Genomic DNA, 22637 nt, shown 5'->3' with positions numbered 1-22637 from the left:
CCACAAAGCAGGAACAACTGCTGGTTAATTATGCAGATGGGAGGTGAGGAATGCAGCTGTCTTTAGGGACGACTCATAAGAAGCTGTAACTTCTGCAATCAGCTGCTGGCCAAATGGAGAGGACAGGCTTCTCGAGTCCCTGAGGAATGGCTCCATGGGGTTGGTCCATCTCACGCCATGCCTGACCCTTGCTCTCTGCTGGGAGGGAAGTGCTCACTCCCTTGGCTAGCTTCCCTCAAGCGGGAGGGAAGTGGCAGACGGTGTGGGCTCCCGAGCTTTGGTCCTCTGCTCAGACTGTGTGGTTCACCTCTCCAGCTAATACCCACACTCGGGAAAAAGAGCCCAGACCTCAGCATGAATGCAATCTTAGGAGGCCATGAACAGCGGGAGAATGCTTCTGATCAGTAGACTCAAAGGATGCTGGGATACAGCCTTCAAAATTGCAAAGCCAGGGTATCAAATACCCCTCTCTTTCTGGGATCCCAAGGCAGTCTTTCCCACTGGTCCACACTGACCTCAGAATATGTCTTAACCCAGCACTGCCATCAACGGGGTTGCTGACTTTGATGAACTCTTGACCTTCTCTAGACTAGAAGCTGAGTTCCAACACTAGTAATGCCTTTGATTGCCTTACAGGACCTCTGTCCTCTGGCAACTGCAGAGAATCATCTATAAATACCACCTTTGCTGGTGGACAGGGACAGGGCAGCCAACACAAAATCCCCGATGGTCCCCTTGTTACAATACCCACACCAAGGTAAGGCAACAAACTACTCTTTAGAAACTGATTATAAAAAGTTACTCTTTATCACTTTTCTACTTAATTTCCTACACCAGCCATTCAAAATCACATGGGCATTCGTATAGTTTTGGTTGACAGTCCAGGAAATTGCATGTAGCGGATACTTAGACCAGGCACTTCTGAGGGAATGGGTACATGAATGAATGACGAATGAATGAAATTAGAGCCCTTCTAGTTTTTGTTAACATCGTCAATATTCTGCATTTTTTCCTGAAAACTTTAGCCTCCTTTTGAAAACCGCTGTCAAGGGGACGTGCTGGTGTGAGCTCTTAACAGAGAAAAATTGTCCATCCCAGCAAGTTGCCCTCCCTCTTTTTCTGGAAAGTGCATGTCTCTCGGGGAGGGGTTTTGCAAGAAGGCTGTGCCATAGGGCACCTGGGTGGCTTAGTGGGTTGTGTCTCTGCCTTCAGCTCAGGTCATGATCTCAGGGTCCTGGGATCGAGGCCCGCATTGGGTTCTCTACTCTCTGCCTGCCTCTCTGCCTACTTGTGATCTCTCTCTGTCAAATAAATAAATAAAATATTAAAAAAAAAATAGAAGGCGGCTGTGCCATATCCCGCCACACCCCACCCCCTGAAGTAAGAGGAAGAGGATAGCTGCTCCACATTCCTGTTGCCCCACATACCCTGAGTGAAATGTACTGGTTATTAACTTTGTAAACTGACTTTCTGAACAACTATGGTCTATGGTTTTGCTGTCCATTCACACCACTCTTTCCTGGTACGTTTTCTTTCTTTTGTGCTTGCTTTGACTTATTGTAAGATCAAGGTGCAGCTCCTGAGATGTTCTGTGGCAAAACAATCGGGTGTGTTGTGAGGTTTGAGGTCAGTGAATCACCAGCTGGCATGGGTGTGTACTCTGACCGCCGGGTAAAGGTTTGGCATTGGGGAGTAGCGTTCATATACCGAGCCAAAGAGAGCCATCAGCACTGGCTCATGGTTGCCCATGGCTTGCCGGTACTCTGGGTGACCCTGGGTTTAGTGGCAGTCTTCTCCCTCCCTTTCCTGCCATTCCTGGCTCCTGACTTGGTCCTCGAGGACATCATCCCCTCCCCTCCCGCCCAGGGTGGAAGGGTTGGGGAGACAGGCTGGTAGTCATGAGGGTGGGGTGGAGCGGAAAGAACTCTCCTTCTAGAAGGCATTAGATATCATAGAGTCCACGAGGCTGGGCTGGAAGCTGTACTATGGAGCATTGGGCCCAATATCCTAACTTCCAAAAAGAGAAGATTGGACCCTGAAATGGAAAGGGCATGTAACACTGATAAGGCTCAGTTTTGAGAAAACCAGGACTGCCGTCCAGGTGTCCTGACACCCAAGCCCCTGCTTGTCCCAGTGTCCCACACTGCCCCAGGAAGGAAGGCGAACGCCAGCTGGAGGTCCCCTGAGAGCATCACTGTGCCTTCTGAACCCGTGAAATCTTGAGATGGGCTGCACAAACTGTGAAGAGGTTGAATTAGCCCTGGGGTTCTGGGAAAATGCCTTTTTATCATCCCATTTTTAAGGTTCTGGGTTCCGACAGAACTGGAAAATTTTGTGTGTTCAAAATAGTGTAAATAGATTGATCATATTATTTAAGCCTTGAAAGCAATCTTGGGGGCAGAGATCTTATTTCCAATGTATAGATGAGAAAACCAAGGGCCAAAGGTGGTGGGTAACTTGTCAATGTCACACAGAGAGTAAGTGGCCGGGAGGGGGGGGGCGGTGGGTTGTACCAGCACTTGGAGCCATCGCTTGTGCACTTGCCAGTTACATGAGACCTCCTACCTAGATGGTCAGGGACAACTTCTCGGTGGGGGAAGAGAACAAGAGTTATGGTCTGTTTTAAACCTGAAGACCTGATCTCATTTGGGCTTCCCATGGCCTGAAGTGGACATTCTGCTTCTTTCTGGGAGCTTTAGAGTTCAAGGACTGATGAGGGACGGGGTTCTTCTCATGTATTGAAAATAGTAGAGTTTTACGGTCATACTAAGTTGGATCTGAGGCCGCTCCTGTCACTTAAAGGCTGTGTGACCTGGGGAAAGTTACTTAGCCTCTCTGAGACTCTATTTATTCGTATAGTTGAGCGTGTGGGAAGGTTATTGTGGCATGCTTCTGGGCTCAGTGCCTGTGGAGGAAGGTAAGGAAGCAGGCTTGGGCAGAGGCAGAAGCCAAACTGGGATGTATTACCTGCAGAGCTCTGGAGTTGGGATAGCCCTGCAGAGTTGTCCCAAGTTGACCACCCCCTTAAAGCCCCAGATTGACCATCATTAGATGTGGGCCTTGACCTTGGGTGGGTTGACTCTCTTCAGCCAAGCGCAGTTTTGGAGAGGTCTGACAGCTGGCAGCTAAGTCCTTCAGTCTCAAAGGGAGACCAGGACAGCACAGGACAGTATCCACCACAGCCCTCCGTGTGTGTTCCTGGATTATTGAAACATCTGGAGTGTACACACAACATCAGAACTAGAACAGAGACAGTGCCCGCTGAATCCGTTCCTTCCCCTGCCACCCCTCGTCACCCCACCTCTTGCTCTTGGTGAAGGAACCTTTCAGGTAAATCTACAGGGGGCAGAATCCATAGGCCCCATGGACAGCTCCGAGCACCAGAGAGGAAAGACCTCCCTGGAGAACCTGCTTGCATTCTGGCCAGCTGCAGGGTAGTGGGAGGGTGTTCGAGTGCCTGGGTGTCTCTGCCAAATAACCAGGAAGCGCCCCAGGATACGATCCACGCCTGCTATTCCATTCTCGCTTCCCAAATTGTTCATTGCTTGGTGTTGTAGGTCACCATGGGTGTTAGCTTCAGCACATGCCATACAACATACCTGTTTGAGATAATGAAATTAACATATAGGGTGTGATAAGTAACCAGAGTTATTATAAGCTTCAGTGCAACCAGACCTAGGTTAGAACCGTACAAACTGGGGAGCTGAGTGGAGCCCCCCATACACAGCCTCCAACTATCGTGAAGCTAGATCATTCTAGCATGGGGAGGCAGAAGGAAGAGATCATTGTAGCGTGTGGAGAGGGACGGAGGCTGACACAGTGATAGTCACAGACACTTCATGCCAGCTACGATATGCTTGATTTTCTTTAATCCTGAGAGCCCCAGTGGTGGGTGCTGTTCTTATTTATCTCATACAGATTAGGGACTTGGGGGTCAGAGTGGGCAAGCCACAGACTAAGCTGACCCAGCTCCTCAGTGACAGAGCTGCTCCCCACCCCCACCGACATCCAGGAGTCTGCCTCGGGCCAGCACTTGCTCCAATGCCTTGCTCTTCAGTGAGAGGTCTCCATTTTGGGGGGCGGGGAAGAAGGGGGATCTGGGCATCCTGGAGCAAAAGGAAAAGCAGGATTGCAAAGAGGAAAAATGGCTTGCCGTCCCAAAGAAGGACTCCAGGGGATGGTGACCCTCTCCTGAAGTGGGGGTGTAGGATGAGGGGCAGATGAGAAGTCTCAGACTCAGGTAACTTCAGGAGTTGAAATGTGTTTGTGAAGAAGGTTGTGGATCTTTTTCCCCAGAGACCCCTACAAATAGGCCACAGCAGCCATCAGGGGCGATAATCAGTGGTTCGCTGCTCATCAGAAACCAGGGTGGGCTCAGAAAATACAGGCCAGGGTCAGCTCAGCTGTCCCACTTCTGGAAGGCCTGCTCTGCCAGACACAGGCTTAGGAAGGGGGGAGCGGGGGTGGCTGGTTATTGAGGCATCTCACACTGCTCTTTTCTTCTTCTTAGGGAACTGTAAAGAGGGAATCTCCCCAGGGCATTAAAAACCAGCCTCAGGTCATTTACATAACGTCTTAGAGCCCCACCTACTGTACGCAGGCAGGTGTGGGCCTCCGTGCTCAGGAAGGGGCTGCTTCTTTTCTGGCAGAGGCTGTGGGGTCTGTGTTATATGGAGTCCCTGTTGCCCAGAATCTGTGACAAGCCACTGGAACTCCAGTCTCTTTTTAGTCCATCCTGATTCTTCCACCTGGAGAGGCCTGTTCTTTACTCTCACTTTTTCCTGACTTGTGGCTCCAGGCCCACAACCCTGCTCCTTGGTTATGGCCTGTTACCCCTCTGACTGGACCCTGGGTACCTAGGGCTTACCTTGGTTTTCCCTCTGTACGCATGCCAGACTTACCAGTTGGGGGCTTGCCCACTCTGGGCTCTGTGTGCAGTATGCCCTCAGATAAGGAATCCAGGCATGCACATGTCAGCCCCTGGACTGGGCTGGATGGCAGGTACAGGGGCTTAGAAGGAAGAAGGCTGCTGGCCATGCTCAGATCTCAGATACCTCACCCCCTCTCTGTCATTCAGCTTGACTCTTCTCATATGCAAAGTATCAATAGCCATTCCTACATTTTTTCTAAAATTTAAATTCAATTAGCCAACATATCATTGGTTTCAGATGTAGAGTTCAATAATTCATCAGTTGTGTATAACACTGAGTGCTCATCACATCGTATGCCCTCTTTAATCACCTAATTACTCACCCAGTTACTCCAATCCCCCTACCCATTTCCTCTCCAACAACCCTCAGTTCGTTTCCTAGAGTTATGGTTTTTCTCCCTCTCTAATCAGATACTGAATACTTCCTATTCAGTTTTCCCTCCCTTCTTCTATGATCCTTATGATTCTTATGTTCCACATACGAAACCATATGATAATTGTCTTTCTTTGATTGACTTATTTCCCTCAGCATAATCCCCTCCAGTTCCAACCACAGCAACATAAATGGTAAGTAGTCATTCTTTCTGATGGCTGAGTAATATTCTATTGTGTGTCTATATGGATCACATCTTCTTTATCCAGTCTTCTGTTGATGGACATTTGGGCTCTTTCCATAGTTTGCGTATTATGGACATTGCCACTATAAACATTGGGGTGCAGATGCCCTTTCAGGTCACTACATCTGTATCTTTGGGATAAATACCCAGTAGTGCGATTGGTTGTAGGGTAGCTTTATTTTCAAGATTTTGAGAAACCTCCATACTGTTTTCCAGAGTGGCTGCACCAGCTTGCATTCTCACCAAGAGTGTAGGAGGGTTCCCCTTTCTCCGAATCCTCGCCAGCATCTGTCATTTCCTGACTTGTTAGTTTTAGCCATTCTGACTGGCGTGAGGTAGTATCTCATTGTGGTTTTGGTCTGTATTTCCCTGATGCCGAGTGATGTTGATCATTTTTTCCTGGGTCTGTTGGCCATTTGGATGTCTCCTTTGGAGAAATGTCCTGTCATGTCTTCTGCCCATTTCTTGGCTGGATTATTTGTTTTTGGGGTGTTGAGCTTGATATCTGCTTTATAGATCTTAGATACCAGCCCTTTGTCTGACTTGTCATTTGCAAATCTCTTCTCTAAATCCATAGGTTGCCTTTTAGTTTTGCTGACTGTTCCCTTTGCTGTGCAGGAGCTTTTTATCTGGATGAAGTACCAGTAGTTCATTGTCATTTCTACCTTGTTATGGCTCTGTTTGTCAAGGGCGTGGCTCGTGCTGTGGATATCCTCAGTGGGAAATGGCTTCCATAGTTGCATTGCACTATGATTTCTATGAAGCTCTGACTGCATGCTCCTTTGAGAGCTGGATGATAAGGAGAGGTGGTGAGACAGGGAAAGCCAGCTGTCCCAGAGACAGGCAGATGTGTGACCCAGGGACAGAGGTGGAAACAAGTTCTGGGACATATCACTACAGTTGCAGGCTTTGCATACACTTCATTCGTCTTCATGGGCCCCCGGGGCATTGCTGCTGGGAGTTCACTCCAGGTCAGTTTGGGAGCTCCTTGTAGACTCCAGGCCAAAGAAAGACCTGATATTACCAGTCCCCTTTTAAAATCTGAGGGGTCTTACCACCAACAAATCTCCATGATTACCAGTTTGTTTCCAACTTCTCTCGGAAGGGAGGATGAAAGTCACAAAAGAGCGCTGCAGTGGGAACATTTTGCATATATATAATCTATAAATCCTTAGAATTCCCTCATCAGCTACTCCCAGTGTAGCTAAGATCCCGCACAACTACAACAAAAGGAACCATCATATCATACTATTGCTATGTTAGTCATTAAACAATGCACCTAACAGTTAGATGTCCTGTGTTTGCATTTTCCCTGAATGTTGACCTCTTGAAGAAGTAGAAATCGAGGGAGGCTGAAGGTGTAGACTTTTGTGGGGACTCTGGAGAAGGATGTGTGAATGTTCAAGGACTTTTGAGGTTGGAGGCTCTGTTTCTTTATGACATCTAATTCCACTCTCCCTCTCATTGATTCAGACGAATCACTTGAGCACTGCTCTTGCATTTATCAGTCATGATTAAGGTCAATTTTTGGCTCACAAATAAAATGACTACAGGGAGAAGGAGGTAAGAGAGGGATGTATGATAAGGGAGAAAAGGAGATGTCAAGGGGAAGGGAAGCATAGATTTCTTTAAAGACCAAACAATAGCTGACACTATAAATAAAACAATAATCTGAGCCTGGCATTAAGGGACACTCTCATGGGTAGGCCAGTGGTGGGCAGTGGGCAGCTGGCAGATGGAACAGAATATTGGTGAGGCCAGAATTTTATAATTTGAGAGTATATGTTCCTAAAGGTAAGAGTCATGTGCTGGGGGCTGAGGGGAAGGCCTAGTGATGGAAGGAGTATGCTATTCTTCTCTTAATCACTATTATTAGTAATAGTTGGGCATTATCCCACTTTATATCAATTGATTGATTAGTTTATTCCTTGGTCCAACACCTAGTAATTGAGCTCTCACTGTGTTCTAGGTCCTGGGGTACGGTGATGAGTTTAAACAGTCTCTCCTCTCAGGAGCATATAGTCCAGTAGAGGAAATAAACACAAGTGAAATCATCACATGAATGCATGCAAATCTGCATTGGTGATAAATGTGGTGAAACATCGTCTATAATGGAAGGATCTGACCCATTGGTTTCTGCAGTGAGACTTCTTAAGGAAATGATGCTTGAACCAAGATCCAAAGGACGACAGGAGCCAAGTGGGCTGAGAATTAAGAAAAAGTGAGCAGGGTAGAGTGGGTAGCAGGTGCAGAAGCCCAGAGGTGGGAGGGAGCCCGGTAGGGACGAGGCTGCCTAGAAGATCAGTGCTGATGGAACGAGGTGGAGAGAGACGAGGAGGAGGGAGGGGCTTGGGAGGTGGGCCCAGTTCAGGACTTACAGATGAGTAAAGTGAGACTCAGAGAGGGTAAGTGGTTTGAATTGTGTCACACAGCTCAAAAGAACAGTCCTCACAGCATGGGAAGCCTGTGACCCTTTAATGTTTCTCACATACTAGGTAGTTTGTTCAACATGAGTACTTGGGGAAGACCATCTCATTATCACTCATTAAACCACTAACAATATTATGTATTGCTAATCAAACATCTAGAATACACATCTAACACTGTTACAGTGTCTTACACGAATATGAACCTTAGTTACGTATGTACACCATAACCAGTCATGACCTGGCTTAACTTCCAAACGTGTTTCTGGATACCACAAGAGCAAAACCAGGAAGTCCTCTGTTAAGTTGAAAGCAGCCTGGGCAGATTCTCACAGTGCAATCATCTGCAATGCTTTTTGTAGGTCATCATCACTCTTCACAACAGACATGTTCTAGAAAACTCATCTCTAAGTTGAAATCGGGCAACGCAGACCTGTAGGTAACCTGAAGAATCCCTTCTTCAAGAACAAAGCTTGATGCGTTTACACATGTGTATAATGGGTTTTCCTAAAGCAGGCCTGTCTGTAATACTTGAGGGCTGACTTCTGAATGTTGCATTAAGGGTCTGCTGCCTTCGTGTGACAAGACGGTAGGTATATGGAATGTAGATCGACATGCATATATTTTTTCCCTTAACTTAATAGGGTCTCTCTCTGAAATTTCATACATTTTATACATACACACACACACACACACACACACACACTTTGGTTCTCTGTACTAGGCTGGAAGGCTTCTTGGCAGAGATGAAACAAGATGATGGAAGCAGGACGGCTGACCTTTGAGACGTCCTCCTGTCCAGCTATGTGTGTCATCTATAATGAACTTCCCTCTCCTTGGCAGGCTGTGCCTTGTGCTATAAGACTCCTCTTACTACAGGCCCCAGTGTCCTGCATTTGGTCTCTTGAGGTGCTTGCTCTCACCTGCGCTGCCTCTGGACCCTGACCTCCATGACCTCCAAACTCCTTGCCTGTCCCCTGTGGTTTCTGTCTGAACCCCTTAGCTCATCCCTCAAATGCTTCTCACAGTTTTTGAATTTTCTCTCATTACCATTTTGCCTTTCCTCTCAGACAAGGCAAAGTCATTGATAAAATACAATGCGACTATCTCATCCTTTTTTGAGGGAGGGGGTCAAGGTAGACCCGGCCAGGCCACTAAGCAGGTGGAGGTCTTCATGATGGCGGAAGGGTTTTGGAAGCCAGCAGATCCAGGTTCAAATCCTGGCTCCACCAATGACCTTTATATGATCTTGGCAAGTTAATTTCAACTCTCTGAACCTCAGTTTCCATAACTAAAAAATGGCAAGGAAAATTCTGATCTCAGAGGGTTGTGGTGAGGATTTACTACACAATCATCTAGTACGCAGAAGGTGGTAACAAGAACACTCATTTTGTTATGAACATGGAGGCACACAGTAGGAAAATCATGAGGTTGAACCTAGGAAATCAGAAGATTTCTGTCAAGTCCAAGGGACAAGTGGAGAGACAGTGAGTCCCCAGTTGTAAGAAGTAAGCAGATACTGAGCAGATGAAATTTCTCGAGGAAGGGTGGGAGGTAGTTGTCAGATGAGGCTGGAAGGCAGACCCAGACCCTATTCACTGACCACAGGCTGCCTGGCCCCTGGTGGTTATGGCTGTGGTCTTATAAATATGCAGAAACAGACGGGGACCTGTTCCTCTGACTGAGCAAGGTCTCTGGCTTCCTCTTCTGGTACCAGTCCCTGTGCCAGAAAGCTCCCTCCCCTCCATCTGATTGGCCTGTGTTCTTCCAGCCCTGAGAACCGTTTTATACGTCACTCCGTTTCTCCATTAGTGGTTCTTATTTGAGCCAAAATAACTCTGGGTCTATGTCACTTTGACTAATACGACTCTAGCGGTCACCAGTCAGCTCTTTTCATTTCTAAGGCTGAGCTTCCACATGGCACGGTAGTACTGGTCTCAGCAGGTCCCAAGTTTCATGCTATAAAACTGTGATGGTTTTATTGACCAATTAACATAGGTTAATGATGATTGTTTTTATGAAAGTTGGCGGGTGACCCTCTGGACAGCAGGTTGAGCAATGTCATCTGAGTCTTAATCATAGATCATAAAATGTTAGAGCTAGAAGGGTCTCCGAAGTCATGTAGTCCAGCCCTCTCATTTAACAGAGGAAGGAGCTAAGGCCTGGAGAGGTTAAGCTCTGGATTAAAAAGGCCAACAGGATAGAGACAGTCGAGCACAAGGAAGGACAGACATTTCTTCTAGATAATTCGATAAAGAGGCTCTGATCTCTTTCTTACAACCGTAGAATTTATGCCTTCCCGATGCTAGGCACAAGACGATGTTGGCATCGGATTTGTAAGGCCAGGATATGAAGATATTTGAATAGCTAGATGACTTCTCGGATTTTGATGGACTCTGACATTCTAGGGCATTATTTTGTATGGAACGCACACCCTGTACACACAGTAATTTACCTGTTCGCTTACATTCTTTCTCCCACAAAGGAGCTTCTTAAAAGCACAGCAGAGCTACTCATCTTTTTATTTTTTTCTCCTGTAGCCTTTCTAATAGTATGTGCACAGTAGAAGATCTGCTGAATGAGTGAATGGGTGAAAATGTCTTCAAAGTGTGGGACAAAAAATAGGTCTTGACACAGAGGGCAGAGTGAGTTTTAGAGCAAACTAAATTCTCACATGGTGGGCAACCCTTGAGGAAAAACCAGAAGCATATGGAGTGGGAGAGGAGGAATTAGTCTTGAATTGAAATAATGAAAGCTACAGCCTACAGTTTTTCTGAAAAAAGAAGGAGATTTTTTCAAGTCCCACTAAAGCTTTTTTGCTCAAGAAGAGAGTCTACAAAGACCAAAAAACGGAATACAAGGCCACCTTGACAGGGAAAATGTTTCAGAAATGAGGATCGGGTGGGAGGAACCAATGGTCCAAGGCCATGTCACCAGCTTGAGGCAGCTCTGGCACTAGAGTCCAGGACCTTTCTTGGGCTGGCCTGACCTTTGCATTCTGTGGCAAATTCCTTCTCTGCTAGGAAGAACTGAAATGGGAACTGTAGGTCCCCCATGTTTCAAAAAAAGAAAGAGAAATGAGGGAATACACTTTTGTTCGTGTCACCCTTCAGCAGACTCCATTTTCCCTCCAAACCCCACCCCCCCTTTTCGGGCTCAAAGCCCCGGATGTTCCAGCCATCACCAATGCCTGCCATCTGGAGGCCATGTTCTCACCTGGAAGTTCCACGTACATCTCCGCCAGATGACCCTGGCTGGCTGCTGGTTGTCCTGCTCTGCTTCAGCGGCCTCCTGTTCCTAAAGGAGGGGCGGTGCTGATGGATTTCTTGTATCTTACTGGATCCAGCTCAAGGTTGTTGATCTGAGCAATCTTAATCATCCAAATGAGTTTGCAACTGTTTCTTCTCATCAGAAACACATACTTAGCGCTATCCATGAAGTGTTGGCTTCCACTCTGCGTGCTGAGGAGACAGGGGCCCTATCCCCAGGACAATAATAGAAAATTAAATCTGCTCCCTGTGCCCCTTTGTTGGCCCTTGGGAAGGAGAGGAACCCCACGTAAAGATGTGGAAGAGCCTCTGTGCATCATTTATAGTGTTTCCACCTGAGAGCATTTCTGTACCCATCCCTTCACTCCTCCTTCCCTCCACCCCTTCCTTCTTCCTCCCTCTTTCTCCCCCACTTGCCCTCCCCTCTCTCTTCTTTCTTCCTTTCTCTTGTTCCCTCTTCCTTTCTTTCCTTCAAGGAGCATTAACTGAGTAACCTACTAAGTACCAGTATGAAGCTGGAGGTCAGGGGAATATCGGTGGGGGGCGGCAGGGGGAGGAATATAAATGTTGCTAGAGCCTGGCCTCTCTTTGGGAAGAATTTACCCAGCCCAACCTCAGACAGGAGGCAAAGCTGTGCACAGATGTAATGGTCCGCTACTTCCACGCAGAACCCACGAAGTGTCACAAGGCGGATTCATGCAGAGTGGTGTGTTTCCTTAGGGGAATGAGTTCAAACACATTTGAGGATCAGAGAAGCTCTGTTTTGGAGCAAGGAGCTTGAGCTGATCCTTGAAGTGGGTGTGTTGAAGGCGAGCAGAATGGAAGATGATTTCTCCCTGGGTTCTCCTGGTCTTTTCCTTCTCTGATGTCCACAGTGCTCTATCTCTTCTCTCTGATGGTACCTGTGAAGCTCGACTCAGCTCCCTGGGTGCCTTTCCCTTCCTCAGTGAGGCCAGCCTGGCCGCCCTCTCCCACGGGTGGCTTTCTGGGCCTGATTCCCTGAGAATCACAGAGAACTGGGGTCTCTGCCTCCAGGGGTTCAAAATGGAATCAGACAGCGGTGTGGACTTCTATCTTCAGGAAAGTGACAAGACAGTATATTTTTTAAAACTGATTTAAAAATGTTAGTCATATATATTATATCAACAAAGAGAGAAGTCCAATTTTAAAAAAGAGATAAAAGTACCTCATGCATATAGAGTTTCCAGAGAGGAACAGTGCCATTTGCGAGGCTTTAGGAAGCAGCCTTCCATCAGTCTGTCAATCTCGGAGAACTTTGTGGAGGAGGGTGGGTTTCAGCTTGAGCAGGAAGGCTGGGGTGGGAGACTGAATGGGTGTATAGGTACTCAGGATACTAGGGTTCCTTGAGGCAGAGACTGTGTTCAGAAACCCCTGGGTCCTTGGCAGTGAATGTAAAGCCCAGCACAGGCACGGCTGAGCCAGCAGAGGAAGCTAAGAGCTGGGGTGAGTGATAAAGGCTAAGAAGGTGGGCTGGGACAAATTGGGGCCTCATGGGGAGCCTGTGGGCTTTGAGGAGGAGGGTGCTGCCAGTGGGAAGGCAGTCCTGGGCTGTGAGGCACTCAATGCTCCATCAGAGCTTTGGGTGGGGTTGAGCCAAAGGAACAGCCCCAGGAGTCTAGGAGCCTAGAAGTCACACTGTTGGTAGCATCCCTATGACCTTGGACAGGTCATGTCTCCTCTCCTACCCTGCTCACCATCCCATGATTTTAAAGGGCTTCCATGTTCACCTCCTCCTCTGTTGTCTGGCACTCTGGAAACCCAAGGTAGCTTTTCACCTTGGTCATGAGGCCAGACCAGAGCTGAGTGGGCAGTTCGGGGGCTGGGAGGAGAGGCTGGACCATTCACTGAAGGAGGGGAGGGTAAGGATGCCAACCAGGTTCTGGCCCTGGAACAATTGAGAAAGAAGTGAGAAGCTACCAAGTTTGGCAACTGATTTCTTGTTTAGGAGTGGAGACAAAAATAAGGGGGCAAGAACAAAAGTAGCTATTTATTGGTAGTTTAATATGGGGCTACTACTACGTATGCATTATCTACCTTATAAGATGGCTAGTGTCATTACTGTGCCATTTTATAGATGGGGAAGCTGTGGCTCAGAGAGGTAGCATGCTCGCTCAAGGTTAACAGTGTAATACATGGGAATGCTAGAATTTGAAAATCTGGCTTTTTAACTTTGCCAGAGCACACAGGTCTATTTTATTCTGCCTCCCCTGATTCGCCCACGAGGCCTTCTCTGGGATTTTAAATGGTTTCTCACTGTGGTTCTTCATGAAGGGAAGCCTGGCAGGCATCTGCAGGCCTTGGGGGTCAGACCCTGGATTGATGATCACATGCACATCAGGCCAGGAGAGCAGGGACAGGAGGAGATAGAGCTGGGGATGTGGCCTCAGAAAAAAGCAGAGAATAAGAGAAAGTGGAGAATTTGTAAAGTGCTTCCCAGCTTTTGCCTTAATTGATCCTTGTGACAGCCCTGGGAGTTAGGCATGGATTTTTTTCAATCCCCATTTTCCAGTTGAAGAACCTAGGTCTGGGGAGATGAAAATAATTGCCCAGGGTCATATAACTGGTACATGGCAGGAGATCAGAAACTGGTTCTCTCTCCCTGGGCTTTGCTCCTTCTTGGGTCAGACTTGGGATCCCTGCAGGACGCCCGCCTTGCCAGCGGGTCAGAGGGCAGGGGAGCAGAGCCAGTGGAGGGTCCTGAGAGCTGAGGGGAGGCAGGTCCAAGGATGTGACCTCATCCTCAAAGCCCCAAGCAGGACAGAGGCCTGGGGGCTGAAGTTCTGCCTAAAGATGGCATAGCCTAAGGTCCAGGGCTAGAGGGCAATGCCAGTGGCACAGAGCCCAGAAATGGCGAAGCTACCCCAAGTCCAAAGAGGAAGGAGAAGGCAGGGCAGGAACTGTATTCACCTAGCCAGTTCCCTGCCTTGGGCTTCAGGAGTCCCTAGAACAACACAGAGGATTGCTGAAGGGCAGGGTGCCTAGCCCTGGAGTGCAGGGGGAGGGATGATTGCTCTGGATTTAAATCCCAGTCTTGCCACTTCCTGGCGGGGCAATTTTGTGTCTTAGTTGCCTTTTCTATAAAACAGAATAACAACAGCTTCTTTATATTTGTAAAGCATGAATGAGTGAATGCATATTCCTGACATTAAATGAATTTCACTCATGTTATGTGTCTGCTACGTGCCATGGTTGTGCTAGGTGCTGGGGATAGTTCTGTGCCCCCACACAACCTGGGTCCCCAAAAGTACTATTTCCTTCCTTCAACCTGGAAGTGACAGCGGGCTCCCTCCCAGCTCCCAGGGACAAGGAGGGAGTAAAGGGGAGGAAAGCAGAAACTCTGTCTTGTTCGGAGCCCATAGCCCTGCAGGAGCCAGAGGTCCTGAAGGTAGACCTGGGGGTGGGGATGAAGCAGAGGGTGGTACTGCGGTGGGCCTTATCAGGCTGACCTTGCACCAGAAGCTCAGAGAGCTTGACAATGATGACCTCAGTAGTGTTCCCTACTTCCTGGGGGAGACCAAAGGCAAAGCAGAAAGCACTGGAGTGTGCTTGCGTTGACAGCTGAAGGATCCGAGATCCTGGCTGGGGATCACAGGCTGCGGGGGTGGCCAAGCAGTGCACAGATTCTGAAGGCTCCTGGCCTGGGCCCCCAGGCCAAGTTCGCTGACCACGGACCTCAAGGGAGGCCCCTTCTCCTGATCAACAGTCTGCCCTGCACGCTAGATGCTTTTCCATATAGGTCACCCTTTTCAGTCTTTCTGGGTCTGGACACAGGGATTGTTGTTCTCATTCTCTAGTTTAGGAAACCAAGGCACACAGGAGTGCAGTGGCTTGCTTAAGGCCACACAGCTTCATCATAAAAGTTGGTAGGCAGCTTCCCCCTCTCCTGCTCTATAACTGGCAACACCAAGAGCAGTCTCTGGAGACTTTCTAGGCTGGCAAACAGAGTGGACCAAGATGACCCGTTTGAGCTCCATCCTGCACCTGTTCGCCGGGAGCAGGCAGCAGGGCCAGAGGTGGGGACGAAGAGGACAAGATGTCAGACCATAGGTCCCCCAACAACTGAGGGCCCAGAAGGTGGCAGCCTAGGAGGGCAGGGTGTGTCTCTGCCCACCATTCAGCCCTGCCTCTTGACCAGACACCTCTGTCTCCTCCTTCTGTTAGCACCTTCAGATTCGTTTTTTCTCTCCTTTCCCCTCAGGTCTCTCTGCGTCCGGATTCATCCCTGGCTATCTGTTTCATATTCCTCCTTCCCTCTCTCCCCTTGTCACCACCAACCCCCGCCACGCAGCCCCCCTCTCCCCTTCCTCACACCTCTCTTTCTCATACTCCCTCCTTTCTTCTTTGTCTCTGCGATCTCCTTCCCTCCTTTTCCTCCGGTTTCCTTCCCCAGCGCCCTCCCCGGCCTCCCCCTCCCCGCCTGGGCGTCCATCTGCGCCGGCAGCCTCCCCGCGCCGCGCGCCCCGCCCTGCCCGCTCCCTGCCTCTCCCCCTTCCTGCTCCGCTCTCGCTCTCGGTGATTTATTACTTGCCCTGCTGCTTCTGACAAACTATTTGTAGGAAAATGAGATTTGGTCCGCGCTGGATGGCTCCTCTGGGAGGCGGGCGTGGGGGTCGGGTGTCGGAGCCCCCGTGCGGCCCCCCCACCGGAGCCCACGGCGCTTACGGAGCTCTTTAAGATAAATGAGCAAAATTAAGAGACTCGCTGGGGGGAGAAAACACTGGATGGCAGCGAGCGACAGCGGATGGTACATGGTTTCCTCCCAGAAATTCATCCACGTGCGCCCCACTGGGGCCTCCCCCATCTGCCGCCAACCGCCGGAACTCCGCCCCTGGGGAGAGGGGCTGCCAGCTCCGGGGCGCCTTTCTTTCTGTCCTGGGACCGGGAGCTGCAGAGGCCAGGGACCTTTCTAGAGAGACACAAGCAACAGATTGGGAGTGGAAAAGCAGGTCCCTCTGGAGGTGGCCAGGAAGGGGAGGGGACAGAAGAGCGCCAGTAGGTGGGTGTCCCACCCAGGGCAGCGGGACTGGCCGCGGTGCGTGAGCAGGTGTGTACGCTCCGCTGGCCCCGGGCCCCCTTGAAGCCCAGGCCTCTTCTGCCATCTCCAGAGCTCAGGGTACTTCAACGAGGCAGGGGGAGCTCTTGGCAGGGGTTTAATCCCTGGGGGAGTCTGGGTAGCAGGCTGTAAGCGCCCTGAGGGCAGGCGGTGGGGCGAGCCTTTGCTAAGGGAGTGAGGGCACTCACTCAGTGAACACAGAGGTGTCTTGCAAGTTCAAGGCTCCATTTAGAAACTCCAATGGGATGTGGATTGAAACCAGTTTTTCAGTCTATTTTTAACCCTCTATTTTAAAAGCAATACATTTATTTTTCTGTCAAACATTAAGGAAACTGTTTGCACAAACAAGAAAATAAAAATCAACTGTTATTCTATAGTTCGGTATTTGTCCTAATTTTTAATATATGTATATAAAAAAAGCATTTTTCTGACCTGTTTTTTACCAGTCAACATTATATTGTGCATACTTTTTATGATATTAAGTATTCTTCTAAGATTTCATTTCATTTCATTTTTTTTTTAAGATTTTATTTACTTATTTGAGAGAGAGAAAGAGAGTGTGAGCGTGTGCAGGAAAGGGGGAGAGGGAGAAGCAGACTCACTGCTGAGCAAGGAGCCTAACTCTGGTTAGACTGCAGGATCCCAGGATCATGACCTGAGCCAAAGGCAGAAGTTTAGCGGACTGAGCCACCCAGGCACCCTTATTTTATTTTATCTTATTTTATTTTACGACAGAGAGAGAGAGAGAGAGAGAGAGAGCATGAGCAGAGAGGGGAAGAGGAAGAAGGAGAGAGAATCTTAAGTAGGCTCTATGCCCAACCCAGATCCCCACCTCTGGGTTTGATCTCACCACCCTGAGACAGTGATCTGAGCTGAAATCAAGTCAGGTGCTCAACTGACTGAGCCACCAAGGCACGCCTAAGATATAATTGTAAATGGATACTGCGTTTTATTGAATGTTTGTATGTTCTGTGTATGATTTATTTTTTTTAGCAAGGTACCTATTTTTGTTTATTTTGATTATTCCTAAATTTTTGTTATTATAAAGAAGTGCTAAACTTTTATTATCCAAATCATGCTTTTTTTTTTTTTTAAATCTTAGTGATAAAAGCAGTGATTTCTGTTCCTTTCTGGCTAATTAAGAATAAATGTGATGTATTTTAAAAGCTGATACCTCGAGGGGCCTGGCCTCAGACCCCAGCCTGGATCAACCCTTCTAGGAACTTCACAGATTTTCAAAGACAACCTGACTCCGCAAACCAAGGTGATCTGAGAAAGTTCTGGAAACAAGAGAGGTAGATAAGACTTCAGCTTCTATAAGAACCCCCAAAGATCCAGTATTTGAAGAAAAAGATTATTCAGCTTGAATGTTTATAAGACATTTTCAAATAAAATGTGAGCCAAATGATAAAATATAGGAACGGGCCACGTTACCTCGATGGATGTTAAGTGTGTTATATGAGCATACTGATTTCAAAGAATACTAAAATGTAAAACTTGAAATTGGTTAGTCTAGTATGAAAAGTACCTACTAGCATATGAGTGATGGAGGAAGAAGAATTTGACGTATAAAGATGTCAGAGAAAAAAAATTCAATATTTAAGTACCCCACACAGGTAACCCAAGTGACAGGACACTTCTGAGGTGGAGGGTCACCTCTCTCCTTTGAAAAATAAGGCTTTGCCCATCTGTATGTCTGTCTGTCCATCAGTCTGGAGGGTTTGGATCTCAGGAAGCCTGTAAGATAATGCGAAGAAATTTGATTACTTGCTGTTTGAGTTCGTGTTGTCCTCATCACTGTAACTACAAACAAATGAGAATGTCCACATGTCTTACTGAGATCTCTCTGTGTGCAATCCTTCCACTCAATCTGGTACTTGGGGCCTTTGAGGACACCTTACACCACTTGTTATAAACTTCATGTCCTGAGCGTCTCTCTGAGGCAGCAATGGAAGAAGAGAGGAGTCCATGAAGTATTTCCAATATTTGGAAAATACTCAGGTTACCTGCTAGAAAGTGTCTTGGGCTGATAAAATGTCAAGGGTTTTTTTTGTTTTGTTTTGTTTTTTGTTTTGTTGTTGTTGTTGCTTTCAGTTAATTTATACCAACTCGATTTGGGGATATTTATTATCTCAAACAGATTGCTTTGATTGACATTTTCCTATGTCTTTGATTCATCAGTGAAAGGGAGAGCCAATTGTTTAATTAACACAGTCTGTTTCTTTCTAATCACGTAGGAGTTCATGGCTGGATGGGTAGGAAGGAGGGTCTTTGATGGAACGAGCTGGGGAAGTAGTGTATAATGTCATCATAGTTCTCCACTGTCCAGCTGCCATTGAAGCAAATTCTGCTTAAACTGGAGGGCTCTCTTGATTCTGAACTTGACACTATGGTGGAGACTGTCTAGGAAAATCCATCCAAATCTCCTTCTCACTCAGATCATGAAGAAGAGAGGTCACATATTGAGGGTGGGGTGGGCGGAAGGCATCCAGTGATGACTGGGGCAGAGGCATGAATGTGACAAAAATAGGGATCTTGGCCAAAAAAGATGATTCATGGCTGAGCCAATCTGGAGCCCCCTCCCCCCTTCCTTTTATTAGTAAGAAAAGATTCAGTGGGGGGCGTGGGGTGGAGAGAAAAGAAATTAAAACACCATGATCCCTTTAATGCGACCCAAGATTTACTCTGCATAATCCAGCCATATTTTTGATAAGAAATTCATGGCTTCTCTGTCCCCAGTAACAGAACGGTGATCTTTATGGGGCCGGTGTGAGGAAGCTGGCGGGCACGGCCCCCGTCCCATTAAACTGTCTCAGTGAAGAGGCAATTTGTTTGATATTAAGAGTTATAAAAATATCAGCACAGCGCGGTTATGCTGGGGATATTGCACAAGCCAATCTGAATTTTAATGTAGTGTGAGCAGTAAGCACCGCATTCGCCGCGCCCGTGCCACACTCCCTCTCTGCAAATATTTGAAGAGAAAAAAATAGAGGTTTAGAGTGTCTTGCTCTTTTTCACTTCTGCCTCATGCAAGCTCATTCGTCACCGGATGTGTGGGAGCAGGCAGGGGTTTCTGGGTGTCTGGGAGCCCAGAGCATCCTTGGCATGGTTAGGGAAAGAATTGGAAATGTGACTGCATGGGCGGGCTCCCTATCACCCTTGTTCGTGCCACTCACTCACTCATTCAATCACTCACTCACTCACTCACTCATAAAGGCGGCCGTCCTGATGCTGCCCAGGACTCAGCCCCCTCTGCCAACCAGTGTCTCTGGATTTTCATCTCAAGTGTCCTTTAGTTTCTCAATCCCATGCAATGTCATTTCCCAAGTGTCGATACCCTCCCCCCTCCAATCTCCCCTAGAATGCCCTTCTTATCTTCTTACCACACCCTGATCACAGCCCATCCCTTTATCTCTGTTTAGTGACCTATAGGTGCACACTCTGACCTATGCTCTCCATCTCTTCTATCAGTTTCCTCTTTATTCCCATGTACCATCATTCCTCTTCCTTCACCTCCCAGTCACCTCTTCCCAGACTCTGCCCCCATAAATATCCATTCAACCTTACAGATAGATCTTCCTGAAATATGCTAACCAATTAATTTCACTTCCACAGGGTGTCTACTCTGTGTCAGGTAGTGGAAGGAGACACAAACATCAATGAGCCCAGGGGTCGCTGCCTTCCAGGGACTCACCATGGTTGGGAGGGTCAGGGAGGGAGGGCGGTGCAAGTGGCCGGGGTTGGAAGACAAGCACTCTGGTCATCCTCACTCACGGTGGGGTAACAGATCCCCAAGAGAGGTCCAGACAAAGGCAGCAAGAGCCCAAGGAGGAGTGATGAGCTTGTCTGAGGGGCACTCAGACATATATCCGGGAAGGGATGGCTTCAAGAAGGGATGAACCTGACAGGTGGCAGTTGGAGTAGCTCGATAGGAAGGACTCATGGGAGAAGTTTTAAGAAAGAGTGAGTCATCTGGCTTGGCTGAAAAGGCTCAGAGAAGTTCAGGGATGTACCCAAGCTACTGAATGGTAGAGTCTGAGCTCGTACCTGGGTTGTCTGTTTCCCAGTCTGGGACACTTTTTATTAGACCACAGCAGGAGTTCTCCAAGTGTAGTCTGGGACCCCCATACCCCTTGAGACCCTTAAAAGGGTCTGTGAAGTCATTTGCCTTTTCGTCTCTCATTCGCTCCTGAGTATAGAGTGGGGTTTTTCTATTGTACGTTTGGAAGCTCTGCATACCACAGACATTAGCCAGCATTTTCCAAATAACCAATGCATGATGTTACAGACCATACATGGGCAAAGCATCCACTCAGGATGCAAGGCAGAGCAATGCATTTAAAGTAAGAGGGTCCCGGGATGCCTGGGTGGCTCAGTTGGTTGGATGACTGCCTTCGGCTCAGGTCATGATCCTGGAGTTCCAGGATCGAGGCCCGCATCCGGCTCCCAGCTCCACGGGGAGTCTGCTTCTCTCTCTGACCTTCTCCTTGCTCATGCTCTCTGTCACTGTCTCTCTCTCAAAAAAACAAATAAAATCTTAAAAAAAAAAACCAAAGTAAGAGGGTCCTAAAACTTCAATGATAAGATTTCCTTTCCACATGTGGTGCCTGGGTGGCTCAGTGGGTTAAGCTCCTGCCTTCGGCTCAGGTCATGATCTCGGGGTCCTGGGCTCGAGCCCCGCATCGGGCTCTCTGCTCAGCGGGGAGCCTGCTTCCCCCTCTCTCTCTGCCTGCCTCTCTGCCTGTTTGTGATCTCTCTCTATCAAATAGATAAATAAAATCTTAAAAAAAAAAAAGATTTTCTTTCCACAGTGCAACTCACCTTGAAGAAGCAACCATTTTTGGAGGCACCTAGCTGGATTGGTTGGTGGAGTGCCCCACTCTTGATCTCAGGGTTGGGAGTTTGAGCCCCATGTTGGGCATAGAGACTACTTAAAAATAAAATCTTTAAGAAAGTAAAAAAGAAACTACCATTTGCTGAATTGTGAGGTAGTGTCAAAGAAGGATACCCACAATGATCTGTAAAGGTGATTAATACACTTGTCCCCCTTCCAGCTACTTATTCAATTAAGGCCCAAGTTTGTCCTATAAACCTTCACCAGAACAACACATCACAACACTCTGAATGCAAAAGCAGGTACGGAATCCAACTGTCTTCTAGTAAGCCAGACATTCAGGATATGTGCAAATATATATAATAATGACACCCAGCTCACTATTTTTTAAAAAAATATAGCTATTTTCCACGAAAATACATGATCTATATTAACACCAGTGATTTTATTATTGTTACTTTAAAATGAATTAATAAATACAGGTTTTTAAAATGTCTCACTCTTGATCTATAATACAGCAAATATTATTACCTATAACCCACATAAATAAAGGCTCTTGGGCTGCTCACATTTTTTTAGAGAGTAAAAAGGTCCTGAGATCAAAATTCTGGAATGTGGAACCAGAGCTTGTCTCTAAAATCTTGCTAGTTATAAGTCTGACTGCTCAGAAATAATGATTCCATTGCTTGCCTCTGCCTCCCTCTGTCTCTGCCTCTCTGTCTCTGTCTCTCTTGCTTTCAGACAGCCTCGGCCCCCCATTTACACCAACCTTATCCTTGAACCCCTGCCCTCCATCTGGAAGCTTCCTTCCTCTCCCTTCTACCCAACTTCCCTTTCATAACACCTTCAACCTTAATACCTCCCTCCCTCGCTTTCCGCAGATTCTAGATTCAAACCATGAAGTACATTCCTCCAGACGGCCTCCCTTTCTCCATCCACTCTTATCGGTCTCACCTCAAACTCCCTTTCTAATCTCCCATAATTCTTTCATGGACAAGCTGTCTGTTGCTTCTAGCATTTATGGGGCCACACATGCTCCTCATCTTTGCTCAACAACTTCTCAAAAAGTCTTTATTTGCCGCTACAATGAGATGTGACTGTGTCTGTGCCCAGAATTGTGCTTCTTATTTTCCAAGGCATTCGAGGCTCTTCCAGACCCTCCTGGCCTGGCCAAGGAGCCAGCCTCACACAAGGGAGGAGGAAGTCATGGGTGCAATGGAAGGAGCTTGGGCTCGGAGACACGCACCTCTGGGTCAGAGCCCAGCTTTGCCACACATTAACTAAAAGGCTGCTTCGAGCAGCTCACTCCATCTCTCTGAACTGCAGATCCCTCCTGTATAAAGCTCATGAGGATAATACTACTAACCCTATGAGTTTGTATAGAAATTAAATCAGAATATGCATATATGGCAGAGAGTAAGCGCCCATGAAGATTCGCTGTTATCAGAGAGAAATATACGGCCATCAATAAATGTGAGTTTTTACAA

This window comes from Neovison vison, chromosome 8 (assembly GCF_020171115.1).
Source record: "Neovison vison isolate M4711 chromosome 8, ASM_NN_V1, whole genome shotgun sequence".
In the NCBI taxonomy this organism is placed as follows: Eukaryota; Metazoa; Chordata; class Mammalia; order Carnivora; family Mustelidae; genus Neogale; species Neogale vison.
The sequence above is the reverse complement of the archived record's forward strand: the minus strand, read 5'-3'. Positions refer to the sequence as shown.